This window comes from Amblyomma mixtum, chromosome 2, assembly GCF_055824585.1.
Source record: "Amblyomma mixtum isolate Tamu chromosome 2, ASM5582458v1, whole genome shotgun sequence".
NCBI classification, from domain to species: domain Eukaryota; kingdom Metazoa; phylum Arthropoda; class Arachnida; order Ixodida; family Ixodidae; genus Amblyomma; species Amblyomma mixtum.
This window is the reverse complement of record NC_143013.1, coordinates 270,057,090-270,074,554: the sequence shown is the minus strand read 5'-3', so window position 1 is coordinate 270,074,554 and position 17,465 is coordinate 270,057,090. Positions and strand designations below refer to the sequence as shown.

General features: G+C 47.7%; 1 protein-coding gene across 1 annotated transcript in view; it reads left to right on the top strand.

The window, feature by feature from the left end:
* The window catches only part of LOC149363982 (cytochrome P450 4V2-like), a 284,143-nt gene that overhangs the window by 150,118 nt on the left and 116,560 nt on the right, over positions 1-17,465 (top strand). The window lies entirely within an intron of this gene.

Genomic DNA, 17,465 nt, shown 5'->3' with positions numbered 1-17,465 from the left:
CGATTCCGTTCTAGCGTCTCTCCGCGAATGTAGAGGTGCGGACAAAAGCAAACGGAGCTAGCTATTTCCTTCTTTTTTTCGCTCATTGCAATTGAAAATGCCAGCCAAGTTATGTGCATTACAGTAGTAGACGCAAGTGCACTTTCTCACGGGCAAGCAATGTTTCTTCATTTCCAATAGAAAAGGCGTAATTGCATTTAGAATAGAACACCGTGCTCCGTTTTCTTGCGTTCACACCTGCACTTAGCGCGCCCGCGCTACAACCGCGAACGCAGAGGCAGATTGCTATGCACAGACATCCTCGCCTCCGCGCCTTCTCCTAACGCGTTTATGGAGGAGATCGAGGTTACAGAGAGTAAAGGTGTGCAAACCGTCTTGCTCTAAGGCCTCGATGCACGCAAGCCACGTGCCCGCTTCGGGAGTGAAAACGGGCAAGACGCTGTTGTGCTGGCGCCCACATTTCGCTGGCTGGCTTCTCTGGAAACCAGCGCTGCGCGCCCGCCGTCGCTCAAAGCAGGCCCAGACTCTCTCGGACATGTCGCGGCTTGCAGCCTGAATCACCCGCCTCGCCGGCGCCTGGCACGGGCCCTTCCTCCTTCCCTCCTCTCCGTCGGTTCGAACACCTGCGACGCTTCGCGGCCGCCCGTTCTTGTCGGCAAGCCTTCAACGGCCGGGTGCCTCCCGACTATTCGTCTAATTTGAACAGTGGCCAGTGCCGTGACCTGATTGGAGGATTTGAACTGCTGGCTGCCGCAACGGACACCGGCGGCTATAAAACGGAGCCGCGCTGAACCCGAGCAGCAGCGGGCAGCAGAAGAGCCATCACGCCGGAGCTACGCTCGGCGCCGGGGCCGCCCTTCTTCTTTGTGCTAGCCCGTGGTGCTCTTGGCCCTTGTATCATGTAAAAGCCCTTGTACATACTGTACATAAAAGTCATTTGACTCACCGTCGCCTCGACCGTTTCCTGGCTCGGACTCCGAGTCCCAACAACGCCAAGTTTGGTCCCCATATTCTTTCTAGAGCTTCAGTGTTCGCTAGAAGTTTCCCTGATAAAGCGGGCTGTGTTAGACCACGTAGCCCCGTAATGCTGCTACCTGGAGCGATATCGAAGCACGGGCACGAATTGGCACCGGCGCGAAATGGCTTCGGCGGACCACAGTGGCTGTCACCACCTTAAGAGGGCGGCGCGCATGCATCGAGACACCTTATGGGACACGCTAAACCAACACCAGCTATATTGTTTTAAGTGCGCCACGGTGGAAATGACGAAAGTGGTCGGGGACTTTGCGTCAGCGAACACGCGCTCTAATTCCTCCGTGTTCGTACCCTCTCCCCCGGAGTCTCACTCGAGAGGAGGAGGTATCTGCGCGCCGGATTCGGGCAGGAGCGGCTCTTACTCCTTCTGTGCGTCATCGGTGGCGTGACAAACGTTACGAAGTGACTGACAAGTGTCCCCATTGTGGTGCTGCGCCCGACCAGTGTGACGAAAAATACCTGCTGTGGACTTGCCCGGCTACAGCTTCCGTAAGACGACGCTTCTTAAGAAAGGTTGGCCTGCGACGGGACGTTGCAGACGGCTATCGCAAGTGGACTCAAGTAATCGCTTTATCGCGAGCTTTTGCCGCTTTTTAAGCAAGGCTTGTTTGCACTCCTTTTTATAACTTTCTTTCCCTTTTTCATTATGCCTAATGGCAAACAGCTCGAATAAAAAAAAAAACTACTGATTACCAATCACCAATCACAATTATGGAATATCAGTCATTATCTAGATTACACTGCACGACATACTACGCCACTATATACCCATACATGTACACACCATTTTTTTCATAACAGTGAAGCATCACACCACCACCTTCTCATTTCGCGCAATTTCTGATGCCTAATTAGCATATTTATTACTATAACATCTGTACATATCCCAAACACACGTTACCAAGACAAGGCCTGCCGAGTACGGCCGATCCGACCGACTGAGGTCTACTCCTATCCTCCTTTCCTACTCTCCCTCGTCGGCTAGCCATCGCGCCTGCTCTACGTCTGTGGGGGAGAGTGTCACCTGAGTGGCGCCTAACAACGGACGCGGACGAAGACAATTTTTGAAACGTTCTCCCTTTCTTAGTGAGGCAGCGCCCTGCATCTCTCTTGATCACCAGGCTGCCTGTCAGCACGCGTCACAGAGCGCGCCGTTCGTGGCGCTGCTCATCGTGGAGCCGCAGCAGGCGCTGGTTTTGAAAGGAGCTACGCATATCGCGGTGCAGCGGCGTTGGCATTACAACAAAAGGCTCTTACTGTCTGTCAAACTAACGCTGTTATCTATCAATTGGCTATTTTCTTTAAGTGCAGTTTTAATCCAGAACTTGGCATTTCACAGCTCACCCGATCAAAGCAGTACCACGCTGCAAAGGCGTGAAGTGCACGCCGCATGTGCAGGTGTCTTTTCATCATCCAGAGAAGGAGGACGAGGGACAGGTTATCCAAGTAATATTCCGCAGCCTGCGAGCGCCAGAATTCATCGCGGCAGCCTGGTCACTTTTGGCGATGCTATATAGTACCGTTCAAGGCGCCTCAGGATCGCTATCTTCCCCATGCAGTTGGCCACACTGATTGACCTATAGAATGCTAAACCGAGCGGAGATTTTCCTGGTTTTTGGAGTGGGATCAGGCAACTGGACTTCCCTAGCAGAATAACGACACCATACAACAGTGACTGGTTACAAAGGCTGAAAAATTCTTTGCTCGCTTGATGGCCTAGGTGGCAAAGAGCAGCGAACGTAATGAACGGTGAACGTAAGAGACCCCTATTTCGACGGAGGGTCTCTAGGCGGGTTGAAAAATGGGTTGAGAGGGGGTAGAGAGTAGAGTCAGTGTGCTCCACCTGGTAGTATAATCTCTAGCTAGGGCATCGGCCCTAATGTTGCCATCAAGAGCTGCACATTCTGGGACACAGGGGACACCCCCGCGATGTTGGGTGGCGCTCATTTTGATGGCGACAGGCTATAGCGATGGCTTCTGCGGCCGCCGGGTTCGATGCCGAGAAGGACGCTCCAAGATAGAGTGCGTTGGCGCGGTTTTCAGGAGTGCAGGCATATCTATGGGGCTCTGCATACGAAGCAAAATAATGACAGCTTCGCCCCCTGGCATTTCACAAGAATGCACGTATAAGCTGGTTATCATAAGCATGAATTTTGTGGGAAATGTAGATGTGATTTGTGCAGATGTAGACAAGAACTTTGCTGCATTACCCTCTCGAAGGTGAGAAGAGGTATACGTATTCATAAGCCTGATTGCTAGTGATAAGTTGATAGGCAGAATACCCCACCACAGATAAGTCGCACTCCCATTATTCACAAAGCAAACTACATCCGTAGACGCAAACAATGCCAGATTCGCCCCCTGGCCTCTGTCCAGAAGCTTTCCCAAGGTGACCGATGAATGCTGAAGTCGTCACAAAGAATCCATAGAGCCTGAGTCGCCTCTATTGTGACTTTCAGCCTCTCACTTTCAAACTGATTTCAAGGGGAAGCTTATACTCCAGTATGTGTGAACGTCACATTACTCTTCTTGAAAAGAATACACGCGTACGATAGTCGTCATAAACATGAATTGTGGGGCAAATATGCACAAGATTTGCGCGGATGTAGACAAGAACTTTGCTGTATTCCCCGCACGTGGGGTAGATGAGGGATTCTTATCCATAGGGCCTGATTGATTGTGTTGAGTTTATAGGGAGATCACTGTAAGAAATCAGTTTGTGAAAACATATTGCCGAGACTAAAAAAACCGAGACTTATGGCCTCTTTCATTCCAGCGAAAAATTTCAGTGCCTTCCTCATGGCACGAGGGAACACTCTGAAAACCGGTACTATGTCAAGAAGAGCAAACTAACTGTTGCAGTCTCTTCGGCAGCTGTTCACCATCTGCCTCCCCTGTTCACTCCCTTGACTCTAAATGCTTCCCCCTGAAGAATGTTGCAGAGAGTAGAACTGCTTGCGCACTTATTATACGAGGAAAAGCCTTTGAAGGATCGGTCGTACATTCTTGACACCTCCATTTCTAATGTGACCAGCATTCCTACCAAAATACTTCGATATCTGGTTCCGCTGAGTAAAAAACAGAGGTCTCCTCCTGAGGAGCTGGGTAAGAGCGCATGATACATCTAAGTAAAGGCTCTCAATAGCTACTACTCAGCAAAGGCGTGCACTTGAATACATACGTCAGAGATGAGACGATCTCCTGACTACCGCAGTTTGTGCGAAGCAATTGACGCTCTATCGCTAAACGATAAGATTACGTGCACTATGATTACCAACAGCAAGAAGGAGAGCGCAAGCAACTTTATTACTATCTACTCATTTATCAGAAAAACTTTCCACGAGGGTTCGAGTGTTTTGCCCCAGCCGGAAAACGAACTTATTGGGTGAAAAAATGCTGTCGTTATCTAGAAAGCATGCCATGATTAACAATACCGTTTTTTTTACGCTATTTCCAGTATTTCTGCTACAGAAGGTATAATTGAAATCGAACTATAATTTTCAATGTTACTACACGCGCCAATTTTACGGAGGAGTATAACTGTTGCTGTTTTGATTTTACAAGAATATCACCACTTAAAAATTATACGATTAATCAATGCTAGTGAAAAATCTCGGGTGTTCATAAGTTCTGCGCAAGTCGGGAAAACCGTCAATTTCAGGAACCGTATTGCATTTTAAACTAAAAATAGACCGTAGCTCCTTCTGAGAAACGGAAGGCAGATATGCTGATTTACTAATGCTGTGTCGCATAGTGCAAAAAATTACCTGTAATTTTGTATTGCTAATTGCACGAGAGAGAAAAAATATTATGTGCGGCGCTGGATGAACTCGCCAGAAAGTAACTCTCTATATTAGTTAGGGTAATAACGTATCTCAAGCTCTTAATTAAAGACCATGTTTTCTTACTACTGTAAGCAGTGGCTTTAAATTTGTCTTGAAAATATTTCCATTGGGCGGAGCGGTTTACGGCATTAAGCTCTATTTCTCAGCGGGTTAAATTTGGATTAATGGTCTGAAAAATTCGGGCCTACCTTTGATTGAACCCAAAGTATTTTTTTTAATGCCAGTACGTCTGATGACGTCCCCTCCTTATCTAAGTTACGTTTTTTGACATGCGTTTAGTTTATTCGTTCATGTTATCGGTTCTGACTCAGACCGAGATAAGGGTGAGCACTGAAACAAATAACGTCTAGGCAAAAGATGGAGATTGTATTGTGTTGTTCGGGCAGCGCTTTTTAAAGCTCTCGGACACTTCTATCAGCTCATCACATTAGAGCACAAAATATTTTTATTGCTGCCAGTACGTTTGATGATGTCCCCGCCTTATCTAAGTTACGTTTTTTGGCGTGCGTTTAGTTTATTTGTTCATTTTATCGGTTCTGACTCAGACCGAGATAAGGGTGAGCACTGAAACAAACAACGACAAGGTAAAAGATACAAATTGTATCGTGTTGTTCAGGCAGCGCTTTTTTAAAGCTCTCTATCAGCTTATCACATAGGTGAACAGGAAATACCATTGCTAAAAAAGACTTCCAGTTGAAGTGCACTAAGCCTGACAAATATTTTCATTTAGCCTTGAAATTATTTTTTTAGTGTGCATAGGTTCCGTTACTAGGTCTGCAAAACTTACTGAGCCAGAAACAAAGCAATGTCCGGCAAGTTTAGCTTCCCCGACAGCCGATTTTACGAGTAAATTCTTAGCGCTAACCACAATGTGGCCGATGCAAGAGCTATTGAACATTATATACTTTATTAACTACAATGGGCACTAACGAAACACGTTTTTTTTTTAATTCCCGCGGTGTGCAAAACTTATGGAAGCTCAACATAATTACGAGCTCTGTGACACTATTTTTCTAATTGCACTGCTCAGCCCCTGTATAAATCACTCATTTTTTTACCCTAACGCTCGATGTGTCGTTTCCCCCAGAACGCAATTTCGTGAAATGATACTCCAGCCGCAGGACTGTTATAAGGAAACAGACTTTCCACTTTCACCCTTGATGTGTTGTCTTTTCTTGTTAACCATTAGTTGTACAACGGCTGTGCAGTAGCGCTCTATGTTTAGCTTCTGCTGCGCAGCCGTTAGCTGCTTACTTCCAAATAGTTTTTGCACATAGGCCTTTACTGTCCATAAACGCATGCAACAAAAAAAAAAAGTTGGAGACCCGCATTGGGAGAAAGCGAAAGCATTGTTGCCCGCGGTGGCTCAGTGGTTATGGTGCTCGGCTGCTGACCCGAAAGACGCGGGTTCGATCCCGGCCGCGGCGGCTGGAATTTCTTTGGAGGAGAAATTTAGAGGCCCGTGTACTGTGCGATGTCAGTGCACGTTAAAGAACCTCAGGTGGTCGAAATTTCCGGAGCCCTCCACTACGGCGTCTCTCATAGCCTTAGTCGCTTTGGGACGTTAAACCCCATAAACCAAACCAAACCTCCTCCACATTCGTCGTCTTTCTTTGCTTCACTTTCGACTGTTTGCCTCCCTTTTTGCCTCTTTTTTCTCTTTTCACTGTTTGTCTTTCTTTAAGCTTCTTCTAACTTTGACGTCTACCGCTATATTCACGTCCTCGCACTATATGCACGTCCAGGGCTATTTTGACGTCTAAATGACCTTTTAGCCTCTAATTAATAAAGTAATGACTCCAGCCACAACCTGAACCTGGATCATCCAGCTAGCCCGCAGTACAGCTGCCGCCAGCGGAGTCCTGGAGTATGGGCACCAAACTCCCAGCCCCTGCAAATTATTCTTTTGAGTAAATAAATGTTTTCTCTTCCTATCTTTCTCTTTCTCTCTCTCTATCTCTCTCTCTCTCTGTGGTTTGATTACCCCTCACCTGCAGTTTTTAAGGAGAGAGCAGATCACGCATTAATTGGCCCGTTGAGCTAAAACCACGCTGTGGTCAGAAAACCGTGGCAGAAACGCGGCAGGCGAATGACGTCATCACACCTCCTGGAAGTGCAACCGCCGCCGCCCAGGCAAGACAGGGAAACGCGCCTCTTCGCACTGCGGAATGCGACTGTCCCACTGCGAGAAGGGCAAGTCGACTTCCGCAATGAATGGGAACAATTTTGGGAAACCCCTCCACCTCACTGGGGTGGCTATACAATACTCCCTCAGTCGGGCGACAAAGCAGACCACGCTCAAGATGGTATCGGCTGACCCCCTGATCAGATGCCCCCATTATGCGTATGCGTGTCGTCAAAACTGTCTCAGATGGACTCGGCAGCGTTCGTGTACAGGAGTCTGCACTCGATTCTATACTTTACGGCACGTCCATGCTCTTCGTAGGAGGTTTCAATGAGGACGCGCGTTCAGCGCCAACGTCGATCGGCGCAATGCGGGGTGATCTCAGTTTAAGACTCGCCTCTCCAATAGGTGCAGTCACCACTTCGCGAGACGCCGGAATCGATTTGGTGTTCGAGAACATGCCACGCGCATTGCATGAAGTAGGGCACGCATCGACATACTGCTCCAAACACACGGTCATGCTTCTCTCGATCAACCTGGACCCGAGGGCGCCGTCGGTGGAGGATGATATCGAGAAACAACACTCAACGTAGTGTGAGTGAAACATTCCTTTAATGAGAACTCCGCAAAGAAAACTCAGCACAGATATCGCAATACGGCAAGTTTGTAGTCTTGAGTTGTCGCGACCTAATAAGCAGCAGCGTTACACTCGTAAGCATAAGGCAGGAGCACTAAACTCAGCAAGATTTCGCCGCAACACTAAACTCAGCGGCATAACTCAGCGACACACTCAGCAACAAGTAATGCCCTCGCATTTACGCATCATAAGAATTGCTGAGGCGCCTCCGAAATTTTTTTCTTTTCTAAACATTTTTAATAGAAGGAGCCAATCCATTCTTGCAAAAAGTGTACACTACCTCTGGTCAGGAGGAGTGCGGCGATTGTAGAAAAGATGGTGAAATATGGAAAATCGATTATTTCACCCGAAACTGTTCCTAACACTCTTATACTTCTTGCAGTGAAGTTGGCAATTTTTTTTTTTTTTTTTTGCGAAAGCAACACTTCGACAGCCAAAGCGAGACCTCAGGTGGCCGCCGTAGCTACGCTGACCTTCTTTCAATTGGTCGAAAAGGTCGTGACGTCGCAGTGCACGAATTTCAAACGGGTCCATTTGTACTTTGGCTAGTAACCATGCAACCAATTAAATTGATCGTATAGTGATGCTCCAAGTAAGTGGGATTAACCTCATTCTCTAGTGAGACCAGAATAATAAGAATGGGGGTGGAGCGCATATGGCAGGTTCTCTCAGGTCATGAACGGCAGTTTACCGATATCTCATAAGAGAAAAGTATACAACAGCTTTATCTTACCGGTACTCACCTATGGGGCAGAAACGTGGAGGCTAACGAAAAGGGTCTATGGAAAGAAAACTAATAGATGTAATGTTAATAGAGTGGTTTGTTGGGCGAGTTGGTTTACCATATTGAAATATACCTGCGCTTAAAAGACACGGACTGAAAGATAGAGACACACACACACAGCGCTGGCCAGCGCTGTGTGTGTGTGTCTCTATCTTTCAGTCCGTGTCTTTTAAGCGCAGGTATATTTCAATAATGTTAATAGACCGGAAGCGGGCATAGTGGATGAGGGAACAAACGCGGGTTAATGACATCCTACTCGAAATCAAGAGAAAGAAATGGGCTTGACTGGGATATGCAATGCAAAGGTAAAATAACCGCCGGTCCTTGAGGGTAACCCAGTGGATTCAAAGAGAAGGCAAGCGTAGCAGGGGGCGGCAGAAAGTTAGGTGGGCGGATGAGATTAAGAAGTCTGCTGGGATGCAGTGGGCGCAACTTGCAAATGACAGGCTTGATTGGAGAGACAGAGGAGAGCCCTTTGCCCTGCAGTGGGAGTAGTCAAGCTGATGATGATGACGGTGGTGTAATTTCATATAATCCTTGCACAGCGACCTTCAACTGGTTGATGGTTGGAGATAGATGCGATTATCTTAGAAAAATCACTCCAGAAGGCCGCCGCGGTGGCTCAGTGGTTAAGGCGCTCGTCTACCGAGCCGGAATACCCGGGTTCGAATCTGACCGCGGCAGCCGCGTTTCAATGGAGGCGGAACGCAAAAGGCGCCCGTGTGCTGTGCGATGTCAGTGCACGTTAAAGATCCCCGGGTGGTCAAAATTATTCCGGAGCCCTCCATTACAGCCCCTCTCTCTTCCTTTCTTTTTTCACTTCCACCTTCCTTCTTTCCCTTACGGCGCGGTTCAGGTGTCCACCGAGATATGGAAGACAGATACTGCACCATTTCCTTCCCTCAAAAACTAATTTAATTTACCAACAATGGCACGCGGAGTGCGTGGATGAATTGAAAGCTTAGATATTTTCGTGGATGCTCTTGATATACTGATTAGCAAGTGGCGTGAAATGTATGAAGGCACTTCAGGTGTCTTGGCACTGAGAAAATATTTAGTAAAATAGGAACAAGAAAAGCGACGGGACAACAAATATCTAATGTCTCGAGAGAGATGTCCTGTTTAAGCTTCGTTATGTTCGAATAGGGACCGTAGTTAGATGAAACTCGCGCCTTCGTTGTGTACGGATCCTAGCGCGTTGATTAAGTATTTTCGATTTGCGGACCATGTAGATTATGCTTATTCTAGTCGTGAACTCGCAATTGTTACATAAGCCAGTTATTTTTTTTTTTCACATTATCAGAGGATTTTTGCAAGTTCAAGCGCTGGTGCCCAGTGACGCGGATGCTTTGGCACAAACGGCGTTAATACATGCATGACCTGTGAAATATTTTGTCGTGTAATATGGAGCCCAGCAAGATGGGACACTGAGAAGAAAATACGCGACCAACACTAGCACCAGTAGAAAATGAAATTGATGGAAAACCTCCACTTTCGATGCACACTGCGTTTTAATTTGAATTAAAAGCGAAGGTTTCCAATTTATTTTAGCTGCTAGTCGCGCTTTTGTTTGTCTAGCTATTCTTGAAGTGTCCCGTCTTGTTGGGCGCTGTATAGCATGATGACCTAGCAACTAGCCCAAGGCTAGTAAATTCTATTAAAGATTATGCGTGATGCGAGTGGCTAAATATCTGCATGACAATGCCCGCGACAGTATTGGGCTACTAGGTACGAAAGGTAAGATCAAGCTTTACACTGGGATAACGTTATGTTTAGTCGAGTTAAGCGTCATTTTCTGTTTATTTGTGTGCGGTTTCTCGCTATGGACGCACTTTTCAGGATGATGCGGATATGAATCTTCTCGTGGCCATCTGACCGGGAACAGACCCAAAGTCATTACCGCTATTGTCCTCGCTGAAGTGCATCACGATGTCATCGTTATCTGGGTCACTCGAGAGGCTGTTCTGCTTCCTCGTGAGTCACGGATGCCGCAATGCCGGGAGGAAAATAGAAGTGCCGTTCAAGGGCATTTCCACTGCCGTTGAACGGTAATCCGCGTCCCCTTTATGCGCACTAAAAGTATCTGAAAAGAATATGAAACGGCGAGCACGCGTTCGAAAGGAAGACAATCCTTTCTACGAGAAAAGGGGTAAACTTTGCCTATCAGTTCATGCAGTTACGCTAAGATAGCTGTCGTATTTTGTTTTGTTTTGTCCGACAGCCAAAGCGAGACAGGTGGCCGCCTTAGCTATGCTGACCTTGTTCCAATTGGTCGAAATAATCGTTACGTCACAGTGCGCGAATTTCAAACGGGGTCAATTGTGCTTCCACTAGTAACCATGGGTTCCCGCTAGAGGGCCAACGGAGGCGCATGTGCTTCGTATGGGCTCCGCGTTCGAGCACCGTGTGCAAGGAAACAACCCAGGATACTTCGACTCCGACACACGGACAAGAAGCGTGAGTCTATAAGGCACCTTTGAAGACCTCATTTAAGCAAATCGGAGCTCGGGCGACTGAGCTCCGACTGTCTAAAGCCAGCGTCGCTCCGGCGCCCTAGCTTACCCGAACGCCAGGCCTGGCGCGGCGCGAACGCCACGGCGGCACTCATGGAGTGCGCCGTAGCTGGGACGAACGCCTCCCCAGACGAATTCGAAACGCCCGATTGTAAAACGATTGTGTCTTACCGTAATCAGGACCCCAAAGCTGTGTCATTAACAGCTCAGAAGCCAAATAAGCAGACCGAAAAGTCGAAGGCGCAACCTCTCCCTCCACTCCATCCTAAGAAACCGCTTCCACCACTACCGGAGGAAGACTATAAAATCATCTACAGACCAACGGGTGGCGTAGACATCACGCGCTACACCGAGAAATCCATCAGGCAAGCTACCGCATCAGCGAGCGGCATTACCGCGACCGAGGCTGACAAATACCAATCCAGAATGAACTGTACAAAGAATGTGTTCACCATATCGACGCCGGTGCAGGCAAACGTACTACGTTACGTCGCAGTCAAACAAATCAACATGAATGCAAAGACATGATCATGACGTCGTACATCGCTCCTCCGGACAATGCCTTGCAGGGCATCATCTACCGGGCTTACGATGGCGAAACTCAGCCAGAAATGATGACAGAACTTCGCAAAGGAAACCCTGAAATCGTACAAGCACGAACCATGGGAAGAACATCAAAGTCCCTCCTGCTCCACTTCGACGCGGACGAATTGCCAGATAGCATCGTATACTTCGGCATCCTGTATCCGGTCTACCCCTTCATTCAAAATGTAGAGGCGTGCGCGAACTGCAGAATAGTCGGACACGACATTGAAAACGTAGAGCTCGACACATTGAAAACGTAGAGCTCGACTGTATATTAATCGAAATTTTACCCAGCAAAAGAAACTCCTCTTCTCTGTTCATACTGAACGCATATACCCTCATCAAAATGGCACACGCACTCGCAAAAATCCCAGACCTAGAACACTCTTTGTACGCGGACGATATCACCCTTTGGACCACCAAGGGGAGTATCACCACGATACAAGATACGCTACAACAAGCGGCAGATGTAGTAGTAGAGGAGGAAAAATAAAGCGCCTGAGATCGAAATCTACGCGGAAGGGACAGCCATCCCGGAAGTGGAAACACTAAGAATCTTAGGAATGCTGATACAGTCAAACCAAAAAAATGACACGTTAATTAAGAAACTGAGAAACACTGTCAACCAAATCCCCTTCCTCATCAGACGCATCGCGAATAGGCGAGGAGGAGTTAAAGAAGCCGTGACCAGGAGACTAATACAAGCCTTCGTTCTTAGCAGAGTCAACTACACTACACCATACGTCACCCTCCCAGTGAGAGAAATAGACGACCTGGATGCTCTAATTAGACAGTCCTACAAAATTGCGCTCAACCTCCCTCGTCATACTCCAAATGAAAAAATTATTACAGTTAGGAATTCATAACACCTTAGCGGAAATGATAGAAGCACACCTCACCGCACAATATGAAAGACTATCAGGCACTGAAACGGGGCGTTTCATCCTAAAGAAAGCAGGAATACAATATGAAGGAATACGTACACACACCTTGCCAATTCCAAGACACGTGCACGAACACTTAACAGTCCCTCTTCTGCCCAAAAACATGCATCCACACTACGATACGGACAGAAGAAAGGCTAGGACACAAAAACTTCACGAAAGATGTTCAGTTCAGAAGACACGGCGCACGTGGACGTGGCAGAACATGCGGACAGAGACGACTTTTCTCTGGCAGTTGTCGGTCATCGGGGCTCCCCCCTTGCATCGGCAACAATAGATAAAACAAAATTTCCGGAGGAGGCCGAAGAAGCTGTCATAGCTTTAGCCATTACCTCCACCACTACCAAATACATCATAAGTGACTCCAAAACAGCAATTCGAAATTTTGCAAAAGGAAGGGCCCACTCAGCAGCCATCAAAATCTTACAAAAGGTCTCCAATACCCGCCAGATAACATTGATCTGGGTCCCCGCCCATTCGGACCATCCTGGAAACGAGGCGGCGCACCAATTTGCCCGAGGATTCGTGGTTAACCGGGAGGTGCGCTACCCCGAGCTCAGGTCGGCCAAGGAGCGAATGACAACCTACAAAGAAATTACTACCCACTTCAAGAAAAAAAGACAGATCTTCCCAGAACCACATAAATCCCTGAGTGAAACAAAACAGGTCAGTTGGCGGCAGCTCCAAACAGACACATTTTTTAATCCGTACATGTACTCCATATGGTTCCCGGAGCAGTACAGCCCCGTCTGTTCTCTCTGTGGGCACCAAAAGGCAGACACACCGCACATCCTACACTCATGCACTCAAGACAAGCCATCGCAGAGTCTGCAGCTCTCTACCCAATCTCAGTGGGAGGCCGCGCAGCTCAGCTCGGACCCGGAGGTTCAACTTCGAGTCACAGAGCGAGCCGAAGAGGTCGCCGAACGACATCGTCGGTCGGCCACCTGGCGTCCGGCCTAGAAGAGGAGCCCACCGCGGGGAGGGGAACATCACCCCAATCCGCGCCTAAGACCTCTTCTTTAATAAAGTTTACCTCCTCCTCCTAGTAACCAATTAAAGGAATCGTGTAGTGATGCTCCAAGTAAGACTGCGTTTAGTTAATTGTTTATTTAACCAATTACCTACCCTAAGTAACCTTTCTCTTCTATTCTAACTATTTTATTTCTCTTTATTCTTTTTAATTAACCTTTCTACTCAGACCAGATAAATAAATAAAACCGAGTAGGCAATTGGACGAGTTCGGGAATCGAACCTGGATCTCTTGACTGCGCGACAAGCACGCTAACCACTCTGCCATGCCAGCTCGATAGTTCGGAGTGAACAAAGGCGCGTCTAGTGAATACGGTGTCTTCGTTCACTCCCATCTTCCTCTCTTCCCGTTACGGCGAGGTTCACGCGTCCATCGAGATATGCGAGACAGATACATTTCCTTTACTCAAAAACCAATTTACGGACGAACAAGGCGTAGAGCCGAACGGACGATGGCGTTCTGTGGACTCCCCGGCAGAGTTGCAAGACGCTGTCGCTTTCCACTCTTAAAGGCGAAGCTTAACGTCTTAACCACAGATCAGTGACACAAGCAGCAACACTGCGCTTAAGGCTTTCGCCTCACCGCACTTTAGGTCAACAAAGCGCCTCCCCCCCCCCCCCCCGAATTTTTTGCGTAGTTGTAATTCCCGATTGCTTCAGTGAAGAAGAGCGTGTACGCTATTGTCTTTCCTCCTATTCCCTGATATCTTGGTTTCCATTGAAATGTTAATGCGTTGTTAAAAAACATGGTTTTTACGTCTGCCAAGCTTGAAGCACAGAGCTTGATAACGCCTAGAAAACGTGGCAATTTATCACGCTGGAACATCACGATTGGAATAAGTATATAAAAATCAATGAACGGGCGCTTGCTAAGAGTGCAATTGCTCTTTTTAATGCATGGTGGCGGCAGGTAATCCGGGAAAGTGATAACCTTCATATGCCGGCTTTGATGCTGATGGCGATGGAAATCTCGACGACCGTGCAAAAGCCCGGGGACGGGCAAATTACTCTATACATTCTTGAAGCGCCCAAGCAACTCTCTGTGGTGCTGAATCAAGCACGTTGACCAGAAACCAGGTTCGAATTGCTCAGGCTATCTACTATCCGGAATGTCCACTCAGTGCCTTACAGTGCAAACTGATAGCGTTTCTTTGACCCATAGGTATAAATGAAAAAATCTCCCTTGGTGACCCAAAAGTAGCGCGTAATGAAAGCTTGTCTTATCAGAAGCGAACCGCGATGCATGGCTCTTCAGTCAGAGGGGCATGTCAAAGAGTGGGCAGGCCTCTAGACTTAACGATGCACTTGAAAAAAAAAAAGGTGGGGGGGGGGGGGGCTCAGATTAGGAAACCTCCATGCGAACAAAGCTCTCGTAAGGTAGAAAACAGCAAGACCTGAAGTACAAGTATACCCGCAACAGGCCAGACTCCAAAGTACAAGCGTGGTGATGAAATAAGAGAACAGACACCGCAGATATCTGAGGCTGACGAAGGTGCATGAAGGTTACGTGTTTGATCGATAAGTTTTGCTTTGCAACCACAGTTCACGTTTATCACACGAGGAAGACGGAAAACAACCTGAATGTTGGAAGTCGAAGAAAACCTGCAATTGGCGGCGCAACAGACGGCCACCTGAGTTTCGGTGTCTCACGGCTATGCGTTCTGCATGACTTACCAGGCACCTCGATTTACAAGGGCGAAGCACCGGAGTGCCTCCAAGTGCCCCTCGGACGAAGTTCGTGGAACAGCATGCCACAAGGAAAAACAAGAATTGACAAGGAAGGAAAAAAGCTGTGTAGAGCCAGTTTTCAACGGGTCTCCATTTAGCAAATGCACCGCTCGGAGTGTTCGCCTCGTCAGCGTACCAAGACGCTAAGCTGCATGACCAGCAATATGACGACTATTAGAGAATTTAAATATGCCCTCATGTGCCAGTCGCTACACATCAGTTGTGACGCTGGCTCATCGGCGCTAGGGACTTTCTCGCAAGACCCGCAGCCTCAGTCCTGAAAAGCATCGCATGCTTGATGGGGTTGCCTTCGCTGAATGCACTCCGCAGTTCTTTGCGAGAACTTTTTTGTTGGAATCGGGATCCGTCGCAACGTTGGCGAAAACGGAAACGAAGCGACGACGGCTCACAAAGGACTTCATCGTGCGGCCGGCAGTAGTTTTCATTTCGGTTGCTCAATCGGTTGCTCAAGCAATCACGGAGTCCGTATTTGTTTCCGCCTCTTTACGCCACTCTATGTCGTCATCAGAGAAGCGAGTCTGAATAGTAGCGGCGGGAAAAGGCTTTCAACTTCAACCTCTTAGCAATAAATGCGCCTTTGGTTAACGGACAGCCACAAAATGCCAAACTATCGAATTTTACTAACAAAAAAAAATTGATAGCGTTGTCCTTAGTGTCCCTCCAAGAGCGTTGAAACCGAAACAGGACGGGAGAAAATTTTGAGTATAAATTATTTAGCGGCCTTAGGCGAATACCACGTGGTGGTTCATGCGTGGTTCCGATTATGAGTTAACTTTCCAAAACGACTTACGCTGTGAAGGGTGCTGGAGTTGAAGACTAGATAATTTCGATCGCCTGGGTTTCTCCAACGTGCAGCGACATCGCACAGTGCACGTGTCTCTCGCATTTCGCCTCCATCAGATTGTGATCACAGTGTCCGGGTTCGAAAGCGCATATTTAGGGTCAGCAACCAAGCACCATAACCACTTTGCCATCGCGAAGGCGGTAGTAATGCATAATAATGTCTTACGCATCAATGCACGAAAGAAAACATACCACAAAAATTAGGTGTCTTTAACCCTTTAACTTTAAGCGCGCGCTTAGGGCAGTTACTCGATTAAGCAGATTTCCACTGCACCTCTCCTGAAAGTGTCATGTTCAGGCAATCGCAACAGTCGAGTGGCAGTTTCATCACTGCCGTGAACACGCTGACTACATGATGTATCGTACTGTATTATGTATCCCACACTCACGCATGTAAAAGACCGGCCTCTGGCCCTTCAGCCCATGAAGTTTCCCCCTTTGGCGGACACATGTATACACGCTCGCGGAGCATTCGAACGCGCTGCATATACATTCTTGTGAGGCCTGCGTCTCGTCGTGTCCGCGTACGCTTCTGCATCGTCCTGCATTTCAACGCCGCCAACGTCACAGCTGCTTAAGCCGAGCAATGGAGCCTGATGAAAGGAGAGGTAGGAAGCGTCTTGCGGAAAGCGATCGCTTTGCGAGTGATACGCCACAGTAGAAGACTGCTCGCCCCTGCCGACAACGCCATGATTATGCGGCCGCCCCAAAAAGCGACAAGGCCGCCACGCTTACTCTACTCTCTGTTACGGGAGAGGAAGAGATTTTTAGCTTAGATCGTATATAGTAGGTCGGTCGCGCGCGACTCTGCACATGGTCTTTCTTCTGAGCGCTGTAGTTGTGAGCAGGCATGTCTTCACTTTTTTTTTTTGCAAACCTAGTACTATTCATGATTTTGCTATTGTTACTTTCCGGCCATGTGGAGCTTAAAACTGGCCCCCTCAGTGAAGCAGATCTTGAATTGCTGAAAATTTGCAGGCCGGCCAGAGCACAATCACGAACAAGCTGGATGCCATCGAAGCAAAATTTGCTAAACATGAAGCTATGCTCGCAGAGCTAAATTCCAAAATGGGAACTGAAGGTCAGATTGCAATTCTTAATGATGCACTGGAAGAACACGGAATTGCAGTTGAACAGCCCTAAAAGGAGTCAATACCTACAAAGAAGAAGTGTCCGTCTTGAAAACAGAAGTCGAAGGATGGATCTTGTTTATGGTGTCGAAGATGAGGCAGAAAAGTGGGATCAGTCAGAGCAATTGATTAAAGCAATCTGTCAGACCCATTTTGCAAGATAACTGAAGACAGTGCAAAGAGCGCATTGTGTCGGTCAATTCAACAAGTTCAATCGAGCGATTGCCGTTAATTTTCTCTCCG